This window comes from Leptonotus elevatus, chromosome 10 (assembly GCF_054856555.1).
Source record: "Leptonotus elevatus isolate MCC_2025b chromosome 10, RoL_Lele_1.0, whole genome shotgun sequence".
Taxonomy (NCBI): domain Eukaryota; kingdom Metazoa; phylum Chordata; class Actinopteri; order Syngnathiformes; family Syngnathidae; genus Leptonotus; species Leptonotus elevatus.
The window spans coordinates 1,673,477-1,699,975 of record NC_141248.1 but is presented as its reverse complement, the minus strand read 5'-3'; the positions used below and the strand labels follow the sequence as shown (position 1 = coordinate 1,699,975).

The 26,499-nt window shown below is 41.4% G+C and overlaps 1 protein-coding gene across 1 annotated transcript in view; it reads left to right on the top strand.

Moving 5' to 3' along the window:
• The first annotated feature begins 489 nt into the window (after nucleotides 1–489).
• The window catches only part of plxnb1b (plexin b1b), a 125,288-nt gene continuing 99,278 nt past the window's right edge, over nucleotides 490–26,499 (top strand). The window contains exon 1 of the mRNA XM_086086181.1: nucleotides 490–915. The gene's annotated coding sequence lies outside the window, so the exon portion shown is untranslated. The remainder of the gene's footprint in view (nucleotides 916–26,499) is intronic.

The window sequence follows — 26,499 nt, the reverse complement described above, 5'->3', positions numbered from 1 at the left end:
TATACAATACCCCTAAAACAATACAAGTTCTGTGGAGCATTTAATATCAGCATCTTAAGTGACAGTTACCACTGGATTTACTGGATTGGATTTGTGCGTGCGTGCGTGCGTGTGTGTGCGTGTTTATAAGTGACACGACGACGTGACGTGAGTCGCATGTTTGTAGTCGGCCAGAAGATGTCCGCAAATCACCAGTGTTTTCTTTTCTTTTAACCCGGCGAATATGCTGCCTTCATGGTTGTTGGAAGTCGTATGTTTCATCGCCGGCTTCTCTTATTTTTGTCCCACAATTTTAGCCGACGCATTGAGTTCAAAGAAAGTAACGAAAGAGTTATCAGATAGTGTACTCACAACACGGTTCTAAGGCATATTTAAAATGAAATACCCAGATTGCATTATACATTGAGTGGAGGAAAGACAAGGCTTTGCAAAGAACGAGCAGTCCTGAATGCAACAAGATATGCCCCCCTTTGCAAACCCCTCTTTTAACTCAGAGAAGAGCAAGGTGCTGTTTAAAACTCGAAGCCGCTCACTTTACTGCCTGCCGGACTCCATGTGTGTGCGTGTGGAAGGGAGGGAGAAATTCGCCATCTCAACCGAGATGATGTGGAACCAGTACTAATATTTAATTTTATGAGCAAGTGAAGCTGCACTTTTTTCCCCCTCCAACGCGTATTTGCGTATACAGTACTGTACTAGTGACAACTGGATTGTTGAGAAGAAATCTGCAAGCCCAAACTGGTCGAGAGTGGAATTTCGGAACTCCAGTCTTTTGGATGGAAAACGTTGACTGGCTATGAGCACCGACTTTGGATAGATTTATATTCTTCGTGAAAATAGTCTACTTCACCACACCACAACGAGGAATAGTAACGCATCATTTGGAGCGGTGGGGACATAGTTTTACAAGCAAAGGTGAGTGGCAATAAACTTTGAAGTCCGTCTCTTGCTCTCAGCTGAGTTAGTGCATGTAATGTAATGTTTATGATACAGCTGTACGTCCGTTTTGTTCCGACCAATATGCTCACGCACGTTGCTTTTTGCCCCCCCAATACAGCTTCGTGAAACGTTTACCTGAGTGTGTTTCACTTTTAATCATGTAAATAAATGTTTGTATATTAAGAGTCGCCCTAACGCCGTAAACAGGTCTGTGGAGTATAGCTATCGCCAAGTTAGCCCGCGGTAGCTAAAATTTGCCAGCAGTACTTCTTTGGAGTTGGCTAAAGTTTATTAACCTAGTTGCCCCATAGGCGGCGTCGCCCCTAGCCAGCTTACCTTTCTGGGCGATCAAAATGAAATAAAAGTGTAAACCATATATCGTGTATTTTTAAAACCTGTATGCTATTGCATTGTCACCAGTGGTGAAAATTTAAAGCTGGGCTCCCGCCGTGACTTGTTTGTATTTACAAAACACATTTATCCAGTACATCGAGATTCATGGAACCCACGTCTAAATTCTTAAAAAGTAAATAAATAACTCAGGAGGTACTGGCTGTGACAATTGCCAGGAGGTCGTTGGTGTGGCGCAAGGGTAGGCCACAGTACTTTGATTTATGTTTATGTCTAACCTCCATATTTCAAGTGTCTTGAAAGTTCACACTGTAGTGGGCCTGTAAATCTCAAAAGTATCACTTATCTACCGTGGAGTGGCTTCCTAAAATCTCAGCCATCTGTTTCCATAAAATCCCTAATGGAATTGGTAGTTTATTTTAAACCAGAAAATGAGATGGAATATCCCCTCACTGGTGATCATTTCGTATTCTATTTGGGACATTTAATTTGTGTCCACAGACTCCACACACACTTGGCCCCACCATGAAATTTGCCATTGGTTGAGTCGTGTGATCATATAACAATATCATCGATAAGATATGATATAATACATCTACGTATGATATAATGGCATAGCCTATCATATCTATAGTAGACTTTTGGGTTTTGTTTTAGTTTATCGACAATATTTACATTAATCATTATCAATATACATGGAGTTGCTTGCACCGTATTTATCAGAAAGATCATTTCCACCTTCCCCGTTGCTACTGAGCGAATGCTTCTGTTGATTTCCCTCCACTAATAAATTTGTTTTATTGGACTTCTTTTTTCTTTCACTTTAGGGCTGCCACTATTCAATATATTTAAAGTGGATTATTCTATCAATTCCAATGATTAATCAAATAATCCGACAAAAAATGTGCATATATGGCAGATATTTTTTTCCAATTACTGTTAACCAATGATAATTGTTAATTTGGTTTTGTAGGCAATACCAAATAAACAATTAAAGCTGCAAGCAGCAATAAAGGGTCCTCACAGCCCGGGCCACTTGGGCTATTTGCACGTTAGGGTACTGGCACACTAGAATTTAATTTAAAAAAATACAAATAAAACCTCCTCATGCCTCATCTTGTTCGTCAGCAAATAGCGTCGCCAGTTATGGACCTTCTGTGAGTATAGACTCTGGAGAGTTGTGAGAATGACTTGGATTCGTAAAAAAAGAAATAAAAAATGCTGCATATAATCGGTGAAGTCAGTTGAGCCAAGACAGCATTCAACGTGGTGACGACACGGTTTGGCTTCTCGCCAGTGACTGTGGCTTTGAACAGTGGCTGTCATGGCAATGTGTTCCAGGAGCTATGGGGTATATGCCACAGAGGAGGCGGGACTTCTGACTTCCTGGTAACTTTTCACACATCAACTTTGTTTCCGTTTCCTGTTTGCGACGTGTGGGCCGCGCCCCTGTTCATGCGCTTCCGCCTTTGTGCCACTCGGTTGCGCGTTCCCGTCGAGTGTGTAGTGTATCTGTCTCAGTAGTCCAAAGCATTTCAGAGAGTTGAGACACCCGCGGTTGGGGGGGTGCAGGGGTCGGAGTGCGAGTGTTTGAACGCGGCCATCAGTGGCCAGAAACTATGCTGATGTGTGAAACTCGGAAGTCCGTGGCATCTACGGCATTAAAGGCTTGCCTTAATACAACCAGTGTAACAAAAAACACATTTGGATGCAGTTTTTCTTGAGAAACCATAATTGTATATATTTCTCCTTCTGAGCATCACTTTAACCTGTTTTATTACTGTATGTTTGCATGCTAAAATGCTAGCTGCTCAAGTGAATTTACACAAACTGTTGTAGCTGTTTTTGTATTTAATGACTTATGTTTGTGATACAAGAAATGCTAAGTTGATTTAAAAATTTATATATGAAATTCACCCACTGAAAATGTTTTTAGACGATAAAATACAGCTTGCCACTATGCAACAGTGTGAATTTAAGCAATAAAAACTGTTGATTTTCTCTCTCTCTCTCTCTATCTCTATATATATATATATATATATACACACACACACATACAACCAACCAACCAACAGGTTGTGTGTTATAAAGTGAGATGTATTAAGTAAAAATATCACTTATCTGAATACATGATTATTCTATAAAATTTTCAGTAGGATACTCGAATACTGAAATTTTCTATAGCTGCAGCCCTACATTCAAACGCCTTGTTATATTGTTGTGTTTTTGTTTTTTAATAGTGTTGTCCCAATCTGATCACGTGATAGGAAATCGGGCCCAATCACATTGTTGCTGACTCGATCGGAATCGGGACGTTGTCTCCCAATCAGGACTCGGATAAATAGTATTTTCATGACTTTTTATCAGATCTGTAGTTACGCGGTGGTGAGGGCAAAATCACCACCACACATTAACACAAGCCCAGAGGTGCAGATTGAGAAGGAGTTCATGTTTAAACATCCTGTATTTAAGAAGTGTTTATTTCTGAGTCAAAACGTTGGACAGTGCCTTTAAGTGGCATAGAAGAAGAACATTTTACAGCAGAAGAAGAGTGTCTTTCGAGTGAAAGTAAAACAAGTTCAAGTGAAACAAACTAAGGTCGCATTTTGTTTCCCAACTTATGCAAAATAAACACATAATGGAAGGTCAGCTAAAGACTCGATTTCTGTTTTTCAATGTCCAATTTTAAACGAGAAACAGAAACGTCTCGTTCCCGTTCAATGGAGACAGTAACCCTGCCTCCCCTTGGACGGCGGAGGAACGGACCTTAGACACGTGAATATCTCAGGACTTGTGTGTGTGAATATCTCGAAACAGCGTGACGTTTGTCTCAAAAATAAATGCGCGTGCGCAATGATCCACAAACGCACTTTCGACAACTCGCAAGCAAAAGTCATGAAAAATGCACACATAAAATTTAAAAAAATACATGTGAAAATCGCGAATATATTTGTGGATCTGAAAAACATGTGAAAATGACGAATATGTTTGTGGATCTGAAAAACACGTGAAAATCGCGAAAATGTTTGTGGATCTGAAAAACACGTGAAAATCACAAATTTATTTGTGAGAATAATTTTTAGACAAATCTCTTCCCATAGATGATAAGTTATTATCTTTAATGTGGAAAGCGGAGACAGTGCGACTTGCAGTGTGTTCAAAAGTGAGCATTTTGTGTGGCAGAAAGGATAGAGATGCATTGCACACTTCCCTGCTGCACTTCACTGACGGGTTGCCACCAGACGCCCACGCCGGCAACTCTAGATGTGCTTCGGGCCCTTCCCAAGAATCCATCTGCTGCGCCAGCCGCAGTAGCGTTCGTCTCCCTTCATGAGGAAACAGGCACCTAGCCTAGCCTAATGTGAATTTGGAGCACCGGTCATGCTTCACAGGGACACCGGCGCCTAGCCTAGCCTGGTGAGAATCCGGACCTTCGCGGGCCGGCAGTCTAGTCTGGTACGAATCCAGACCGATAAGATAAAATACATGTTACTTGTTTGCCCTCGAAATGCAGATTTTTGTTTGTCGTGCTCTTTGAGTAACTCGTAGATGTGCCAACCCCCACCCACCCAAGAAAGGGTTTTAAATGTTTTACTTAGTAGTTTAAACCAGTGGTCCCCAACCAGCGGACCGGTAACGGGCCGCGGGCCACTTTGGACCGGGCCGCACAGTTGAAAGAACAAAAAACTATACTTCTGGTTAATTGATTAGGCGAGGCTTAAAAAGTTTTTATTTTGAAAAGTGTCTGTTTACGACAGACTCTTGATACACGTTGTTCAAGATGTTAATTATCTCAGTCGCGTAGCGCTGATGCCAATTGACAAGTTAGCAAAATGAGTAAAACACAGACACATTTGGAAAGTTTCTTTGCAATGGAGAAAAGTCCCTGCAATGAGACAACACAGGAGCCTTGGCTATGACAGAAGAAAAAGAAAGGTACATGGATTTACAGCTACACATGATTCTCACGCATGATGGGCTATGGCGAGCGGCTCTTAATTTAGCGTTATGGTGAGTGAGTTACTCATGGACTTTATATTTGTTCTGTGGTGCCTTGTTATGTTGGCGGCGCCAACATAGGAGCGTATCATGCCCTCCTTAAATCTAAGTTGGCGCATTTAAGAGATAAAAGATGAGGGCGCTGCTAATATAGTTACATAAAAAAGTGGCTTCACATTTATTGTTATAGCTACAAAATACCCCAGTTTTTGTGTTGCTCGTATCATTCATAAGCATTACCATAGTGACCTCACCATATTAATGCATTGTTGTTACCCTTGTGGTGTTTGTGCAGGTACAAAAAAATACATAGTGGATTTGTGTTTGTTGTTGTAGCCTTTTATCAATCAGCTGCCAAACAGCCCAGCATCCCCCCCCAACCCACTGGGTTGTCCGTCCGCGAAAATTGTGGACTTGTATGAACCGGTCGGCGGTGGAAAAAAGGTTGGGGACCACTGGTTTAAACCACTGCTCCACTCGCCATATAAAAGATGTCATGTTGGGATAGTTTTGTAAAAAGAAAACAAATTGATACTTTTTTTCCCCTCTACAATGCCGAGTTATCGGATTGAGACTCGGCCGATCTTCAGAATGAGGTGACTTTGGTAAAAAAAAAAAAAAAAAAAACTTAATCGGGACATCCCTATCCCTTGCTTCAGGTCCCAGGGCTTAACCTGTAAAAAATGCTCCTTAATTAAAATTAGGAATTTGCTCCTTAAATGAGATTGTGATTAGCAAAATTGCTCACCAAATGAAAAAAGTTATTCGAGCCTTGACGATATATTAAATCAACAAATTGTGTCACTGTAAAAGTGGTTGGGGTGAAAAGGTTTTTGTGGTTATTAGCTTGATGGGCTGCTGGGAAATGTATTACCAGAACCTTTCATCATTGCCCATCTTCCAACCAAACAAAGGTGTGTTTTAACAAGTGCAATGACTTGCTTTGTCTCCACGATAACATTCATGTTGACATTGTCAAGGACGACGGACAAAGCAGACACAGCTGGTAATGCTCTTCATCACTCAAGTGTTGATTATAAAAGAGTTGTATTCATTCAGGGGCGGTGGCCCGCCATTCCTAAATCGAAGCCGCCGCTCCTTTGAATGTCTAACTAACTAATTTACTCCCAAAAATGTACAAAATACCTTCTATTTTAATTGTTTTAAGTGTCCCAAAGACGTATTTATACATTTGTCGTATTTTTTATGCTAGAGCATACAGAAGGCTTTGATGCAGCCTCTCAACTGCAAAGAACGGTTGAAGAAATGGTAGTTATTACACACGGCCAGCATGTGGGAGCAGAGCATAGGAAATGAACCAGGACCATGTTGAAAAAACCCTCAATTACTCAGAATTCTAAATTGATCTGTGAATAATGATAAAACTTAGCTATATTCTAATGCTAATTGCTGCAAAACGGCAGAATTTCATTGTGCGCATGTTCATTTTGAAGATTTTGGCAGTCTTTCAGATAGAAATATACTTTTTATTTCCTGATGAAAGAAGAGACTTGAATCTTCCTTTTGGTATGTTTTTATAGCAATAGAACACAATATTCTGTGGGCCTTGCAAAATCAGTCAAAATCAAGTAAAACAGCCGGGAGAGAAGGGGATTGTTTTAGTGAAAATCGCTGGGAGTGAATGAGTTAAAGCAGTTGGAGGCTTGAAGGGAGGCGAAGGGAGTGCAGCACACTGTTCTATACCGCGTGGATAGTGAAAAAGAGACCAGACATCATCGGGAACTTCGGGAACTGCCGGTCTGTTTTCGTCAGCCCCCCTCCACCACCCGTGACAAATAATCAGCGCATCTCGCCGGCTGCCCTGCGCAGTGAAAGAGAATAGTAATCGCTGAAAGCAGACGTGCACTTCACATGTTCAAATATCCAGGGCTTGTTGACACTGCTGGTTTAAAAAACAAAACAAAACATCCGCTTGCGAGTGCATGTTTTGATTAGTGGTGCAATAGATAGTCGTGATGCGTTTGCATTAAGCATGAGGACGAGTCAAGCTCGTCGTCATGCCGCCACGTGCTGCTGGGGCCGGCTTAAAAATAGAAGCCTACGCCAATGCAATAGCATCAGTAGGTGTAGCAAACCCAGCCAGACAATGGTGAAGGGTACTGGTGTTCCCGTCCCCAAACACCTGGCAGCGGCAGGCCGCACAGCTGAAAGAATGAAAAACTTACTGTACTTCTGGTTAATTGATTAGCAGAGGCTTAAAAATATTTTATTTTGAAAAATGACCACATTCTCTTCATTACGACGACGGACTCTTGATGCATGTCAAGATGCTAATTATCTTGGTCGTGTAGCACTGATGCGAAATCAACAAGTTGGCAAAATTAGTAAAAAACAGATGTATTTGGAAAGTTTTTTTTACAACAGGGTAAAGGCCCAGTGATGAGACAACATAAGAACCTATGACCAATAAGAAAAAGAAAGCATGAGGCCCGCTTTGCGGAACGCATGTTTTTCAATAAATACTTGAAGAACACGCGTGTGTTTTTCAGTTTTAGAAACAAGGTTTTGTAACTTTTGTTCCAGATGTTTGAAGTTTAAATACCTGTTTTGTTCAGTGTTTACGAGGAACCTTTTCGAAGAATCTCCACTTTTGTGGTAAAAGTTATAAGATCCTGTGACAGGGGATACAATTTTTTATGGGAGGAAGTACTTTGGCACTACACCGATACTCAACTCTTGAGTAGTCACCGATACTGATACCAAATATGATACCACTAGTACATAAAATTTTCCACCCAAAAATGACAGATGATTTTTTTTTTAAAAGACCTTTATATATCCTTATATATTATTTTTCCTTAAAGGGATACTTGACTCATTGAGCCTTTTTCAGCAGTATGAAGTTAACTCTTTGACCGCCATAAACGTTATAAAACGTTTAGTATAAACCTACGGAAGGGCGCCGAGGACGTTAAAAGACGTTCACTATGTTTTTTTTGGGGGTTTTTTGGAAACGGGTGGATGAAAGCCTTGGGCAGCTGTGCTGAAAGTATCAGGCAGATCTAGTTAGTATAATGACTCGTTTTGGCCCCTAGATGGCAGCGATGACTCTCTTTGCACAAGGTTGGGTGGCCCGCCCACCGTGGGCGTCAGTAGAAGACGTGAGGCGGAGCTGGAGTGTTGAGGAGACTATGTCTGATCATGCAACAATGGCTGATGAAGCAACCGGTTGCAAGCAGCTCACGCTTGAGCATTTTTTTCAAAGACGGAAAGCATCGATCAATACTAAAAATCGCATTGATGTCGACGATGATGATGACTCCGAGCTTGACGCCAAAGTTGAAAGCCTTGACGCGACCGTTATGATCACGTAGTAAGCCTCACCGGCTAGCGCGGCTAGCGCTGCTAACGCCGGAAAACGCGCAGCCAGCACAACCGACCGGGTACTTCTGCACAAGCGGAGATTCGATCGGGCGAAGGAAGAGTTGTCGAAAAGCATCGACCAATGCACATTGATGATGATGATGATAATGATGGTGAATCCCGAGGTTGACGCCACAGTTGGACGCGGCCTTTATTCTCACGTCATAAAGCCTCACCGGTATCGCTGCTAACGCCGTAGCTGCACAAGCGGACATTTTGTCGGACAATGAAGAGTACCCCGAGTCCAATGCATATTCATCGGAGGAGCGGGTACAGTCTGATCACGGAGAAGACACTGGTTCTGGACTACGATGCCACCATGAATGGAGTGGATAAGATGGATCAGAACATCTACCACCCGGTATAGCAACTGAAGGACATGAGGAAGCCAGACTAACACCACCGTAACGTAACCGTAACATGATCCTGATATTAGACTTTATGGCAACACACACTGCAGTATATACTTGCTATTCCCCGGAAAAAACGGCCTGCAAGAAAGTGTAGCTTCTGCACGCAAAGAGGCAATCGCAGTGAAACTAATCTGTTGTGCAAATCATGTTGCGTCTCCTTGCACGCAGGGGAGTGTTTCACAAAAAGAAAACTATCGTTGAAACATACACATAATTGTAAATAGCACCACAGTTGCACACATTTGTAAATAGTTTGCCAAATTGTTGTCAAATTGTTACACTGTTGAATGTAAATAAACGTATTTTGCTATCAAAAAACACTTTTTCATTCTTGGTGGTAGTGTTTTATAGAAGTAAAGCACTATTTAGGTGTTTGTGGCATCATTCATGGACAAAAAGAAGTGTAAAATTCACTAGAGTGCATGAAATAATATCGTTTCACTAAAAGCTTGATTTCTCCGTATTTTGGTCCAAAACAAGCGAAATCGGGTGAAACTAACCATTTTCTATTGTTGATTACTAAAGAACGGAATAAGGTAGAAACAAACTTCTTTTTTCTGATGAAAGATGAAAGTTAAATCTTTCATTTGGTAGTATGTGTGTTTCCATAGTCCAAACAGAACATTTTCTGTGGACCTTGAAAGATCAGTCAAAATGCTTAAATCGGCTGGCACTGACAGCATCCCTTTTCTGAAAACGTCTGGCAGTCAAAGAGTTAATAATTTTTCCAGAATTATTTTGATAACTATTATTTTTCAAGTATAATTAATACCTTTAACAACAAATTTTCACACTTGCTGTCGATTGAAGATGAGATCCCCCATGCTGAGGAAGTAGGTAACGACCAATCTTGGCTCAGTTTGCTGACCAAACCCAGAAAATAGGTGAGCTATGATTGGTCATTACCTACTTCCTCAGCACAGGTGATGTCATCTTCAATCGACAGCAAGTGGAAAAAAAAAAGTTTTTAAAGATATTAATTGTACATGAAAAATAATGACGTTATCAAACTAATTCTAGGCAAAATATTAACTTTTTACTGCTGAAAATGGCTGTGAGTCAAGTACCCCTTTAAAATTGCATGAAATAATGGCAACTTTCTGTTAATATAATTTCTAATTTCTAGTTCCTGATCATAAAACGGCCATAGGAGGGCGGCCAATACTGGTATTAGCTACCGTCGCGAGTACCAATACCTTAAAATAAGACCAATGCCGATACCTGGTATCGGTAGTCTCCCATCCCTAGTCTAGATGATACCACTTCTGCCTCATTTATAGCCAGGAAAAACCCTGAAAGCTTTGTTTTTACCTTTTGTTATGGTGTTTGTGCTTCACGTTTGTTGTTGTAGCCATTTATTAATCACATTTTCTAGATCCAGGTCAAAGAATATTAAGATAAAATTGTGTATTCTGAGTTGGTCAGACAATCAACAAATGTGAATTTTTTCTTTTTCTGAAGGCACGAATATACCATAGTTCCCCCTTTTACTAAGGCCGGGTTTAAAAAATTGAATAATCGATATCGAATAGATTTTCCTTTTCAAGCTTGATATTGATTTAAAAAAAACATAAATAATCGATTACTTTAATATCTCCTTTTCTCATAAATTCATAAGAAAATAGAATTTTAAAGGTCTTTTTTTTGTATCTTACTGTGTTCTTGAAACTTACTGTTTACATGAATTTATTATTATTTAGTATTTTCTTACATTTATGAAAGACCTGACTTATTGGACTTTAAGACAATTCAAAATTATTTTAATTTATAGTTACAATTATTGAATTTGAATTATGCAGATATTTTCATTTCATCATTGCTTATGTCAATGTTTGTGTAACACTTAAGTGATTATAACACACATTACTTTCATTAATAAACAAAATCATTTAACCAGTTACTGTCTCCGCAAAATGTTATTTAAAATCTAATGTGTGTGGCGTTTTTATCATGTCCTTGATATTTAAGAAGAAATGATGTTCCATAATTAATCAATATTGGTTCGAATTGAAGTGAATCAAATCGGGAAAATCTAAATAAAATCTAACTGAACTCCAGTAAATCGAAATAGAATCGATTGAGGACATTCAAATTAATACCCAACCCTATGATTTTCTGCAACCATTCATTCATTGTCTGTTTAGGTGGGACATCATTCCAAAGGAGATGAAAATAGATGCTATTTGGAAATGTTGCAACGTGTGAACTGATCTGCCCAGCAGGAGGTCTTGGCCTCCTCTGCTACTAAGGGCAGATTAAATACTCAATTTAATTATGCCACCAAGTATTAAATCACTAACCTTATCGGTATGGTCTGCCTACTTAATAGGGCTCTATGAACCAACAGATGCAATAAGATTAGAGACAATATGCTGCTGTTGCAAGCCCTGAGTTGAGGTACACTCGCCTCCAAAAGCATTGGAAAAGCGATCAATTTCTTTATTCCATTACGCATTTTATTAACAGCAGCTGCAGTCTAATTAATGACCTAAATAATTAATGGTTGAGATATGAGCAAGTTATTTCTTTCACTTAACAATTTCAAATCCGTCCTCAACACCACCATTCATTGAATTGTATTCGACAGTTGAAACACGTGTGGAGGTTAGCATAGCATCTAGCTTCGTTGTGTTCTGATTATGGCAGATAAAACCCTTCAATCGCCTCAAATAGTTTTAAATTGGGCGAGGGTCGCTGTCTGTGCCTGTCATTATGTGGGTGCAACCCATTGTGCCATCCAGTGTACAGACGGAGACACAACGGTGTGTGTGGAAACTCGGTTAAATGGGATCTACTTCTAAATGTATTTGACACGCTGTTGTATTGAATTGAATTTCTTTTCTTCCTTTGAAAATAACTTGTACCACCACATATTTTGAATGTGATATTTATGGCCACTAGATATTTTTCTTTGCTTTTATTTATGTATTTATTTAAAAAAAAAAATTTTTTGTGTATTCTACTGGCTGTTCATATAATCTGGACACAGACAAAAATACAAATGGCTTTAAAAATTTGATAAATAAATGTGATGAAATTAACACTTTTAAAATACAACATACAATGTTTTAGAGTTATGTTTATGTATTACTTTTTTTTTTTAAATTAGGAATCATTACATTATTTATTCTCTTTTGTTACTTATTACAACTATTTTTTGTTTTGCCGAGTGGTGTGGTGCTTGTGGTGATGTGCTGTTGTCGTCATCCTCAAAAACGTTTGTTCAATCATTGACATTACATCATAAAAGACAGCAATGGATTTTCAACACTCGATTGGTGAATAATTTGTAATAATAATAACAATAATAATAATAATAACAATAATAATAATAATAATAAAAATACACACTATGGGGGATTCTTTTAATAAAAAAATATATATATTAAATTGACCAAATTCTTAAGTGAGGTACGGCCCTTGGCCAGCCATATACAGGGCCAGTGCTGGTTATGGCAAGGCCACCACAATTTGGCGCTTACCATCCGAAAATGCTTAACATAGAACCCTGCTAATAGATGTCATTTCAGTTTCTTATTGCCTACCATTGATAAAAAACATTATTTTCATATCACTCACAACACTAATAAAGAAGTTGGTTTCCACCTTGTTTAAAAAAATTATTATTGCGCTGCTTAAATTTTTTGCCTTTTTTGTTTATCTCTCCTAGTGTATTTTTGGTTTGTAGCTCATGTGTGCGCGAGACGGCCGTGCATAGAAGGACTTTCTGTACTCAAAAAAACAAGCTTCCATGCGAATAGAGCATACGCAGAACACAAACCAATGTCTCGTTCAATTGAGGTATTACGATCAAGTTTATATGACCAAATATTTGGGTAAGAAAAGGGGTAACCCAGGGGTCTTGTTTGGATTTTTTAAAACCTGAGTAAGAGCATATTCAGGTTTTTGCACATCTACATGCATGGCTTTTCAAAACCAGAAAACTGCCAATATTCGGGTTTGAATACTGCCAATATTTGGGTTTTGAAAGGGTTATTGATTGCATGTAAATAGTCACTGTCAACTCTCAGTTTTCTGACTTATGGAACACTGCTTTATTGCTGTGGTATTTTATACAAACAGGAGCCACAACACCACCCAACGTGTAGTTGATTTAGGTAGCGTTCTATCCCACAACTGTAGCGTGACACATAGCATGGTTCCTTGTGTGCTTGTTGTCCTTCCCCCGCCAGCTTAATGGTGGTACAACTATGCCCTCCCCCATTAGTTGGTTTTATATAAACCAGCGAGGTGGAATAATGGCAAAACATTACTGCCTGGAACTAGCTATATAAAGGGGCTTTTGTCTACCTCATGCCACCATTACAATACCCTAAATCGCAAGAATGACATGCATAACTATACAGTTTCACTTTTCACTGAACTTGATCCATTGTTTAATGAACCTGACAGAATTATTGTCTCTCTTCTTGTATAATGTACATATTACACTATCACCTAGTGTATGTAGATTTTTGTCCCCCCCAAAAAAAGTTTTCACTTGTGACATGGTTTTTGGAGTGTTAGTTACATGTTAACATGTGGTGTTCTGCAAATCTTCTGCCTTGTAGGGAGGCAAGGTCCTGTTATATCCCTGTTGTTGGAGAGTATGCTGAATGGAGCAGCCAGCCGGAGAGGAGGATTTGGAGGGGAGGTGGGAGGTGCAGGGGGGTTGCTGGTGTTGAGAGGTGAAGGCATTCATTCTTCAGGAAGAAAGTAGCTGGGTTTACATGTTTTTTGTCATTCCAATTGAAATCATTCCGACTGGCATGATCTATTCCGATCTGCCGTTTATATGCACCACTATATTTAATAAGAACAGACATTTTACAGCTGTGGAGAGCGATCTAAACATCACAATCACATTATTTATCAAGGTGGAGTTCATTTGTCTGTTTAGCACAGTAGTTGTAATTGTTTTAATGCTTGTGTTAAACCCCCCTGGCTAGGCCTTTATGTTGGGGTTCACCCTGGTAGACGAGAGAATAGCCTCCTTCCGCCTTCGGGATGGGTTCTGACTGTGACTATGCACCAAACAGCAGTTCAGAGTACACCCCCATTTTGGAGTCCTTAGAGGGTGTGCTGGAGAGCGCTCCCCCTAAGGACTCCATCGTTCTGCTGGGGGACTTTAACGCTCACGTGGATAATGACAGTGAGACCTGGAGGGGCGTGATTGGGAAGTGCTGGAGAGAAAAGTCCGTCGAGAAGTCAAACCTCTGCGTTATTACTAACTTCAGTAAAAACTTTTACAATGCAAGTTGCGCCACATTATCGCACGCAATCACGTGAGACACAGCGGGAAGTTGTCGGCGAAGGAGCTGCCAGATTGCAGCTGTGTGCAGCTGGTGAGTTTTGTCCATAAAATTGATGTGTCCGGAGCACGCAGTCAAGACGGAGCGGAGCAGATCCACAACACACACGCATGCGGTGTAATCCCGGGTTTAGAGATAGGGTGAGAAGCTCTGTCATCCAGGAGGGACTGACAGTCAAGTTGCTGCTGCTCCGCGTTGAGAATAACCAGCTGAGGTGGCTCGGGCATCTGGTTCGGATGCCTCCTGGACGCCTCCCTGGAGAGGTGTTCCGGGCATGTCCCACCGACAGGAGGCCCCGGGACCACCCTGGACACGCTGGAGAGACTATGTCTCTCGGCTGGCCTTGGAACACCTTGGGATCCCGCCGGAGGAACTAAATGAAGTGGCTGGGGAGAGAGAAGTCTGGGCTTCACTGTCAAGCTGCTGCCCCCTCGACCCGATCCCGGATAAGCGGTAGAAGATGGATGCATAGATATTTCAATAATGAACCGCAAAGTAGCGAGGGACCACTGTATTAAACGCCTTGGCACTTTTTGCAACATTGAATCAACCCTGATGAAAAAACACTAGCTATGTGTGCACACCTCCGCAAGTCTGCACCGCTCGGTCAGATACAGGCTTTAACGTTAGCAGTTGGTAACGGTATGTTCTAGAATAAGGCAACATGGTGCTAACATAGTTACCTGGAGTATTGACAGGAGAGAACGTGGTTACGTTGCCGCTGCTGCCGCGTTGAGCATTCGGGAGCTGCACAAAAGTAATTTAAAGCCATCCCATGCTGTGTGTGTGTAAAGCTTTTGCATAGTGGTAATGTTTCCTCCATTAGACGGAAGATCAAAATTGCAAGTGTCGCAAGTTGCCCTGTAGTTGCTACTGCCTGCGGTGCTTGTAAACATCGCCATGCATGTTGTGCTATGCAAGGTGCGTGGTGATGTCATCATCCTAAGTGGAACTGATCAGGGAATTGTTAACAAAAACTGCAAATTCTCAGCTAGAATCAGTTTTCGATTCCCATCCCTACTCAATGATGATCTTCTTGTGCCTGTTAGAATTTTAATGGTACGCAGACAAAATGAAAAGCAGCATTGTACGACTTTTATATGGACAGCTTGTTGCTAAGTGATGTCAGAAAAAAATAGGAGAACCGCTTAACCAGAAACACCTATTTGCCCAAGAACACTGCCTAAACTGAGTCTCTTAAGCACATGAGGAAAGAGGACGTCTACGCTGGGAAAATGGGGTTGCTATGTAACGCACAAAGTGAATGTTAAGGCATGTCAAAAGTTCAGGACCTTGGCTGAGTGCTGCGAGGAGTGCACAAGTGCAGCATAGTGTTCTAGGATTTGTGAAGCTACCAAGCTTTAGGCATGCAAGTAGTAGAGCATTACGACATGATGCCCTTTGAAATGATGCAGTGGGCAGTAAAACGGTCAAATAAGCAAGAAATGGTACTTCATTTCTGTTACCAAAACGAGTCAGTCATGACTTGAACAAAGAATAGCACTGATTATGATTAAAACATTTTAGAAATATGGCTCGTTAAGGGGATTGAAGCACCAGAACTAAAACCTTTTAGTAAAATCTGAAAAAGTAGACATTGTGACACCAATTCTGCCTTTAGGTTAAATAATACAGTAATTAATGAATACAAATTTAAACGGTTAGTATTGCTATTTCAATTTACATTGGTCCTTTAAGTAGGGCTAGGCAATAAATCGATTAAATTCGATTAATTCATAATTTTAAAAATGTAATTGTTGAAAATTAAATCGTGAAATCCAGGTGCATCTAAATAAAATACTCTCTTGTCTTCTGGATTGTTAAAAGATGTTGTTCCTAAGTTATGTTATATCCAAACATTATTGCGAGTTGTAATGTAATTTTACGTAAGACATTTCACACACATTGCCTCGAGTGCTACTCACACTGGTGTTTGAAATATGTGAATGTTTGGTGGTGGTCGGAAGGGCTGTAGGCGCACACTGGCAGCCACGCATCCGTCAGCCTGTCCCAAGGCAGCTGTTGCTACTTAAGTAGCTTAAGAGTGTGAAGAATGTGTGAGCGCATGAATAATGTAACTATTGTAAAGTGTCTTTTAGTGTCTGAAAAAGCGCTATATAAATCTAATCCATTATTATTATTATTATTATTATTATTATTATTATTATTTAGTAAGGGCGGTTTCTGTATAATGATATTCACTGAAAGCACATTGTCGTGATGCAAATAAAGCCGTGATGAAAAATGTAGAAGTTGGCTTAAAGGGAAACAAACTTTTATAAGCAAGAATACATTTTGACTATGTGCCAGTACTAGTCAAAAGGTGGCACTCACACAGATTTTTTGTATAAAATATTAAAATAACCTTATTAAATGTTTAGTCATACCCCAATCTACAATGCTGACATTGGAAAAAAATTGACTTAAACAAAAAGAAAGATAATATTATCATTCATTATTGAGAAAAAATTGTTAATTTAAGAAAAACTCTTTCATGGGTGCAAAACTATGTGAACCTCTTACTTAATCAGGCATTGCACCCCCTTTTGCCATGATAACTTCATCCAAACATTTTCTTTAATGACTTATCAGTCTTTCACATCTACTTTGGGGGATTTTTGCCACTCTTCCTTGCAAAATGCAGCCAATTGAGAGCGGTTGGATTGGCGTCTAGCATAACCTGCCCGCTTCAGGTCCCGCCACAGTATTTTGAAAGAATTTAAGTGAGGATTTTGACTGGGCACATCCAGAACATGAATCCTGTTGTTCTTCAGACATTCCTTGGTTGTATTGCTGGAATGCTTTGGATTATTGTCATGTTGCATGATCCATCTTCTACCAGGCTGTAACTTCACAAAGAAAGGCTTCAGGTCATGATTCAGGATTTCACAATATTCCTCTGAATTCATGATTCCCTGGACTATGTGGAGTTGTCCAGGTTGAAAAGAGGATGAAAAGCCAGCCCAGAATTTAACATTCTCACCACCCTGCTTCACTGTAGGGAGAAGGTTATTTTGCTTTTTCATCAACATTTCTTGCCCACCAAATTTGAAGAACACCTGTTATGTGGTAATTCTTTCAATATTTAATATTATGAGGACGTCTTCAAAAAATGTTTTTATCTACTGCACTTTTTCTAATGAGTTAATTACTTGCATAATTTAAAATGGGGAAAAAATGACCCCAGTAGTTTGACATGAACAAATATTCTGAATGTCATACACAAACATTCATTAAATTCTTTACTTTAATGCATGTAGTTATGTTTATTGCTCAAACACAACCTGTGCTACCTTTAACGTAGCCATCCGCTGTCAAGATAAAGGAGCATCTGTGGTCAAAATGAATAGTGTAATTAATCTGCGGTAATACATGATTAATGCGATATTTTTGTGTGATTAATTAATTAGTTAACGCTTTAACTTTGACAGCACTAATAATACATTAATAACAAGAAATAGAGAAGGGAATACTTGTAAGTAAATAAGTATCAGTAAAATAACACAAAATGCAGCATGCAGACACCATGAAACACTGAAACAATGCAAAATCTCATGCTGAGTCAAAGACCAAAGAATAGAGACAAAAACCATGAGATATGAAAATGTGTCCATATCGTACAGCCTTAACTCTTTGACCGCCATAAACGTTATAAAACGTTTAGTAAAAACCTACGGAAGGGCGCCGAGGACGTTAAAAGACGTTCACTATGTTGTTGTTGTTGTTTTTTTGGAAACTGGTGGAGAAAAGACTTGGGCAGCTGTGCTTAAAGTATCAAGCAGATCTAGTTAGTAAAATGACTCGTTTTGGCCCCTAGATGGCAGCGATGACTCTCTTTGCACAAGGTTGAATGGGCCGCCCACCGTGGGCGTCAGGAGAAGACGTGAGGCGGAGCTAGAGTGTTGAGGAGACGATGGCTGATCATGCAACAATGGCTGATGCAGCAACCGGTTGCAAGCAGCTCACGCTTGAGCATTTTTTTCAAAGACGGAAAGCATCGATCAATACTAAAAAGCGCATTGATGTCGACGATGATGATGACTCAGAGCTTGACGCCAAAGTTGGAAGCCTTGACGCGACCGTTATGATCACGTAGTAAGCCTCACCGGCTAGCGCGGCTAGCGCTGCTAACGCCGGAAAACGCGCAGCACAATCGACCGGGCCTAAGCGGAGATTCGATCGGGCGAAGGAGAGTTGTCGAAAAGCATCGACCAATGCACATTGATGATGATGATGATGGTGAATCCCGAGGTTGACGCCACAGTTGGACGCCACAGTTGGACGCGGCCTTTATTCTCACGTCATAAAGCATCACCGGCTAGCGCTGCTAACGCCGGAGCTGCACATGCGGACTTTCGGTCGGACAATGAAGAGTACCCCGAGTCCAATGCATATTCATCGGAGGAGCGGGTACAGTCTGATCACGGAGAAGACACTGGTTCTGGACTACGATGCCACCATGAATGGAGTGGATAAGATGGATCAGAACATCTCTTACCACCCGGTATAGCAACTGAAGGACATGAGGAAGCCAGACGTAACACCACCGTAATGTAACCGTAACAAATATCCTGATATTAGACTTTATGGCAACACACACTGCAGTATATACTTGCTATTCCCCGGAAAAAACGGCCGGCAAGAAAGTGTAGCTTCTGCACGCGAAGAGGCAATCGCAGTTAAACTAATCTGTTGTGCAAATCATGTTGCGTCTCCTTGCACGCAGGGGAGTGTTTCACAAAAAGAAAAACTGTCGTTGAAACATCCACATAATTGTAAATAGCACCACAGTTCCACACATTTGTAAATAGTTTGCCAAATTGTTGTCAAATTGTTACACTGTTGAATGTAAATAAACGTATTTTGCTATCAAAAAACACTTTTTCATCCTTGGTGGTAGTATTTTATAGAAGTAAAGCACTATTTAGGTGTTTGTGGCATCATTCATGGACAAAAAGAAGTGTAAAATTCACTAGAGTGCATGAAATAATATCGTTTCACTAAAAGCTGGATTTCTCCGTATTTTGGTCCAAAACAAGCGAATTTTGGTCAAACTAACCATTTTCTATTGTTGATTACTAAAGAACGGAATAAGGTAGAAACAAACTTTTTTAGTCTAAACAGAACATTTTCTGTGGACCTTGAAAGATCAGTCAAAATGCTTAAATCGGCTGGCACTGACGGCATCTCTTTTCTGAAAACGTCTGGCAGTCAAAGAGTTAAATCCAATCAGTGAAGAAAGGCAACTGCTCGCCACTCACAGGTAAAAGGGGCTGGGTCACAGAGTCATTCCTCCGGACATAGTTGTCTACAGAAATGGCGTTCGTCTTTGATGCTAATGAACTTTTGAATGCACACAGAATTACACCATTGTTTTTCCTTTGTCTTTTAGATTTCATGATAAACTACCGCTTTTAAGTGACAGAAAATATTTCTGAGCACTTTTGCAGTTGTCACAACTCCACTGTTCAGCCTGAAGAACATGAGATTTAACCCCCCCCCCCCCCCCCCAAAAAAAAGTAATACCCCCCTGTAATTTATTTCTGCAGCCGGGTCTGGTCTCCTGTCTGTCTGTGTCGATCCATTATTCTTCCTGTCTAGTTGCTCGACTCGTCGATTCCCCCACGTCTTGCTTATCACGTTAGTTAGTTTTTCAGTTGGATTTTGGACTTTGTTGTTTTTACTTTTGTAGTTTTCGTAGCTACCACCCACCTACCATGTTCACCTCCTCGTTTTTGTTTCATTAAATTACACCGAGTCGGGTCCTCGAGTGCCTGAGTCCTGCATGTCTTCGAGTTTTCCTTACTCCAACACACCTGATTCAATGATCAAGATCATTATCAGGCTCCTGCAGAGCTTACTGATGACCTTAATATGAATCAGCTGTGTTGAACATGGGAAACATCTAAAACATGCAGGACTCAAGCCCTCGAGGACCAGACTTTGACACCACAGAATTACACCTTGGTCTTCATCTAAGGCTTCGGTAAAATTGTCTTATTTCTTCATTTGTGAACCATTAGAAAATGTAAAATGTTTTTGGCCAAAAATGTGAGGAAAGTACTCACTTTTGTGAGATACTTTATGTACAACTGAACATTTAACATTGAGCTAAAACAGGCGTCCACAAGCTTAGGGTTTTTGACGTTTTTGTTTTGTGAGCGGAGCAGGAGATAGGCCGGCTTGGCAACACAACCTGTGGGAGTGTACACCTCTGTCCTTCCTAATTGGCCGTGCTGGTGGTTGAACGCATAGGGGTTGCCGACGAGGGAGCGGGTTCCGTGGGAGGACGGCTGGGTCAGAGGGGGGACATCGAGGTTTTACTGTGCAGCAACAGGCTGAGGAGGAGCATTATGCATGTGAGGAAGAAACCACGCCCTTCCTGCAGTCAGTGTGTGCCCGTCCTTTTTGAGTGGAGACAAACAACTGTAGGCAGTGTTGGCCCGAACACCTGTGCCAGGATAGCCGGTCGTCGTGGACCCTCCAGATTTAAAGTATGGTTTTCTTTCTAGGCCTGTTCTTGCGTCTGTTGTAATATCTGTGCTTACAATATCTATATCTAGTTTACCACTCTCACTAAGAAAACTATTAACTGATGAGTGTTCTTTCCCCCCTCCCTCACCTCTTGTCTCTATCCTTACTTTTACCACGGGCTCCATTTGTTCACTTTTTCTTCTCTCTCTCTCTCTCTTATTTCATGCAGATTTCCCCCGCCCCCTCCCATTAAAATAGGGGTGCTTGAAGTTATGCACCAATGAATATTTATCGACTGGGGCAAATGGCCACTGGCCGGAAAATGGACTGGACATTTGAGAAACTCGATGGTCAGTCCTCCGCAAGTGTCAGGTGCACCCCGAAGTGCTTTGCGAGCACAAAGTGCTTTGCGGTGGTTAAAGAGGTCAAATTCAGGGATAATTCCTGCCGACATTAATAATGCTTACCTTACAGAGAAGTAAAACAATGAAAAATATGGCTTTTCCGTCTACAAGATAGTTTTGTGTCTTAAGAAGCTGCATCGGTGAAACAATGTGATTGGGCTGGTTCAGAGGTTCTGCTGTGACAAGTTGACAACGCAGGTGATTGTCTCACTTGACACACAACGTGCTTGTTTGGTTGGAGCCCAAAGGCTCCTCAGTCCTGTTACTACATCTCCTCTAGCCTCACAATCCACAAGTGAGTGATGGCGAACTAACGTTACATGTGGTATATCCAGTCGCGACAAGTTATTTTATTTTATTTATTAAAATATTTTTACTACTGGTAAATTTTCTTGAAAATGTCTTGGGCGACAGTTTACTTAGGCCCGCCCGAGTATTAACATGGTGTGGGGTTCAGGGTTTTTCCTGGCTCAAATTGAGGCAGAGGTGGCACCATCCTGACTATGATCATGTTGATGTTCGTGTCAATATCAGTCTTATGTTAAGGTATCGGTGCTTGCAGCGGTGGCTGATACCATTATCAGCCGCCCTCTGCAGTCGTTTTTCGATCAGGAACGAGAAATTAGAAATTATATCAGCCATTTCCACACCATGTTGGCGGGCCGCACAAAAAGTTTTCAAGGAAATTTTACGTACTTTAAAACTACAAGGCTCACTTAAATGTGTCTTATGTGTGCCCCGAGTTTCGAAGACGTTTTCCTTCCAGCCAAGCATCTGATTGGTGGTCTGGTTCACGCTCGTTCTTGGTTGGCTGCTGGCCTGTGTTGGGACTGTGGGGGATGGGGGTGGCGGCTGCGGCGATGGCAGAAGAGAGTTCTCGCTGTATGTATTCGAATATGGAGATGGAACGAGAAAATGGATAAAAAGAGATCAAATGAAACGCCATACTGCAGTGTGACTTACTTCATTTCGTTTCCCCGTTTGGACCCTACCCATTTGGTGATGTGTAGTTATCCGCGGAGATGACGCAAACTCCGGCGGAACTCCGTAAATGGCATTAGCTTAGAGTCAAGACATGATTACAAGGCACAATTTAAACTGCCATCTATCAGTTACGCGTTTGTACATGGGAATAGAGCAGCCGCGAGATAATTCCACATCAATGAATCCATGGTTCGGAAGGTGAGGAAGCAAGAAAACGTCGGGGCTTGCCATCATTCTGGGAGGATCCAACCACTGAATAACATGAGTACCGCGAGTTAAATAGTTGAATTATTAAGTACAACTGAACTCACTATTTTACTCCAGTTGCCATTTTAAAACACATGGTAGAATGCTTGTTACCGTATTTTAGCATACATGCTACCATTTGTTTTTAGCATGCATGCGCCAAATATGGTACGGTGCGCTCGTTTCGGAGCTGCAGTTATCCACCAGTAGCTCTGCGTGTGTGTTGGTCGGTGTGTGTGTGTGTGTGTGTGTATGTGCGTGCGTGTGCGTGGTGAGGACGTGTGTGAATTGGAAAAAACAAGGCAAACTGTCAGTGCAAGATATCCATATTTTTTTTTTACTACATTCATTACAAATTCATCCACTAGTACATATACAATTTTAAATGTAGTTCAGCGTTGTTGTAAACCAGGAAATGGGCGTGTGCAACGGCTGCTCCGTGATCTGTTTCTTCTTCGGTTGTTGCTTCATTCAGGTCTTTCTGGTGCACTGCTGTTCATATAGCACATCTATAATGGCGCAACGCTGGAACTGTTGCTGCTGAACTTAATCAACACAGCGCTCCGGCTGTGTTGAGTGATATCAGTCGCTCTGGTTGGACGCGGCACAGCAATTAGCTGGTGTGTGTGTGTGTGTGTTTGTGAGTACCTGTGTGCACAGATGTGATTGTGAACAAAAGGTAGGTAGCCAAACTATACATGGAATGTGTAATACATTTTTTCATTGACTAGTTTGCTGCTTCCGTCATGACCTAATCTGTTTGTGCTCACTATAGTGTGAGATTTGGCAGTACTGTGGGAGCTTTGGTGTGACTTCACTGCTATTCAAAGTTGGGACCATGTTTAAAGTGAAAAGGACATAAGACAAAGTCACCTTAAAAGCATTTTTAAGAAAGAGTACACATACGCATAATATTATTCAATGATTGCTTTGGTAAAAATGGCCTCATAAAAATTTGATATTTTCGTGAAATTTCGCAAGCAGCGACTACTCGCTGGCAAGCCCCCTTTTTTTACTCTGTGCCTTCGTGACGTAGACACCCAAGGAGTCATCTTCATTCTTCACTCTGAAGATGTGCTGTCAGTAACTTGGTCACTCTGTTTCCAGGGTTGTGGCCGCCTCCATCAAATTTTTATGCCGCCCCTAATCAGAGCGACTGATATCGCTCAACACAGTTCTGTGTTGATTGAGCATGGCAGCAACATATATATATATATATTTTTTTTTTCTTTTCTTTTTTTTCTGGAGAGCTCAGTATTGTTCATTCGGTAATTTTACCGATTTGACATGTCATCATCATTGCTCTCTTTTTATTTTAATTAAAGAAAATTAAATACATTTTTATTTTGTATGTGGGTGGGTATATGCATGTGTGTGTGTGCGTGTGTGCGTGCGTGTGAGTGTGTATTCATTAGTTCACCTAAAATCTATTAAAAATCCCATACCGTTCACCTAAACCGAATACTTCAGAATCAAGCTAGTCGTGAGGTTGTCAGGAGACCCGAGGAAGGATCAAAGAAAAGAAAGGAAAGTGAAATCCAGCACCGACCAGACATTACCTACTACCCACCGGGTTACCAACCAGAGTCTTTCACCAACCCCAGAAACATCTAAATTCCAACAAATTACGGAGACCTCAAGAGACCAAAGGAGAGACTGAGGAAATGAAGGAAGGACAGATGAAGCAGAGTGAGATCCACAGACACCAGCCTCCACCGATTCAACGACCAGAGGAAGAAGCTGATTGTGTTTGCGTTTCGATAGATGCTGGTGTGGTGGATCTGGCATGCATGAAAATCTCCACCAAAGAGGGGAGCCGTCGACCCCTGCCAGGACAGAGCAAGCACAACACCTCAGGGCCCCCCAGGCCACGGCAGCGCCAAGGGACAACCCCCGGGCCCCGCAGCAACATATTTTAACTGCAGGTGCACCGGAAAGACCTAAAGCAACGACAGAAGACAAGAAGACACAGTTTGTGGAGCAACTCCGTTGGACATGCCCATTTACTTGTTACAAGCGAGGCAGAGGCGCCCTCCAGCCATCACCAAAGTCATAAAAATACAGTATACACAATTAACATAATCGTTTTACAACAATGTTGGACTATAGTTACAATTTAATATATACTAGTGGCTGAATTTTTAATGATTGTAGTAAAAAAATTAATTTGTGAGCGCACACACCGCTGTAGGGTCGTGGCAGGGCCACCCACTTGAATAAGCGCTTCAGCCAGCCGCAGCCCAGAGTCTCATTGCTCCCCTGACTCATGGTCATGGCTCCAGCTGAGGAAGTCGTCAGGCCAACCGCAGTAGGCATGACAGTACACGGCACTAACGCGGTGAGAAACTTCAACATAAACCCTCTTTACCAAGCAGTATATGGAGATCAATGCAATGTAGCGCTTTTATTTTGAAGTTATTCCCGGTAGTGTGTCGTCGCGTGGGGGGAAAAAAATTGATATTGCAATATATCGTTGCGCTCTCTGTTGCAATAAATATATCGATACACTGACGGCAGTATTGATATTTAGCACACCAACGCGACGCACATAGTAAATGTACCCCGTCATCCAGACATGTCAAGGAAGCCTACACTAAGGCTAACTTCAAAATAAAGCTTTAACAAATAATATATTGACGCCAATGCAATAATAGTCTTGGGTGACCGCTGATTGACTTCCCTTTTCGAGGTGTTTGCTTACATATCAAATTTTTTATTGAAATTACATATTTTCTACCAACATCATCACAATGCCATCCTGAAAGTGTATTTATTCGCTAATTTAAGACGCTAAGAGACCGCTAGTTAATTACGCCGTCATTGTATGATACGGCGCAAGTCTCCGACGTCAGTGGGTAGCAGCTAGTGCATCAGCAACGATTGCCTGGCTGGTACGGTGGCCCTGAAGTGCAAAATGCAAAAAAGGGATGGCAACAGTAAACAAGTGACAGCTACCTGGCTGGCTTTCTTTCCTTCTTTTTCAATATTCTGGACCTAGGCTACTTTGTAATTCACTCTCCATGTACAGTATATAGGAAGGCTGAATGTGCCTTAAATTGCACTTAAAATGTATTTGCATATGTGACCAGCCCGGCGGGGCGATAGGGCTCGCCCCCCGGATACTGGGGCCCGGGAGAAGGGACAGGGAGGCGGAGGACGGGCGGGGAGGGAGAAGCAGCAAGGGGGAAGAAGAGGGAGGGGAGAGGGAACCACGGGGCACCCCGGCGACCCACAGGCCCCGAACCGCGTCGCCGGGCCCAGAGCGACGGACCGCGCGGCCCCGGACACCAGGGAGAGCCCCGCAACGCAGCACCCCCCAAGAGACCCAGGGAACGGCCAAGACGCAGCCGCCACCCAGCAGCCAACAGAGGGGCAGACCCGCCCACGCCCAGCCAGGGGGGGACAGCACCTATAGAATTAACCCACTGGCATGCAGTGAATCCGAATATTAACCCTTAGTGCCCATTGGAGGTGAATCTGCTCGATCCTGTTGGCAGCAACTGGGTTCCTGACTATAGAAACACCAACCATTAGTTACAAATTGGCAAATACAGAAACATCAATGTAAGTTAACGCGATGCGGTGACTCTCGCTAACAGGCAGAATTAAGTAACCAGATTTAGGTTCAAATATTCTATATACGTAGACCATGTTTCTATAAATTTTGATATTTGGTTTTTATTTGAGGCAGATATTTTTTCCATTAAAATTTGATTTATGAGGAGGTTAGACCATTGGTCGATATTCAGAGTTTGTTTATTTTTCCATTTAACAAGAATTGGTTTTTTTTGCGATAGTAAGGGCTACAAGTGTAGATTGAAATTGTTTATGTGGTAAATCAGTTGTTGTTAGGTCACCGAGCAAACAGGTTTGGAGATAACGGTATCCCACAGTCCACGATAGCGGAAAGTTTTTCTAAGACTTTAGTCCAGAAATACATAACCGGAGTACATAACCATAAAGTATGAAAATAAGTGTCTGTAGTGTTTTGTA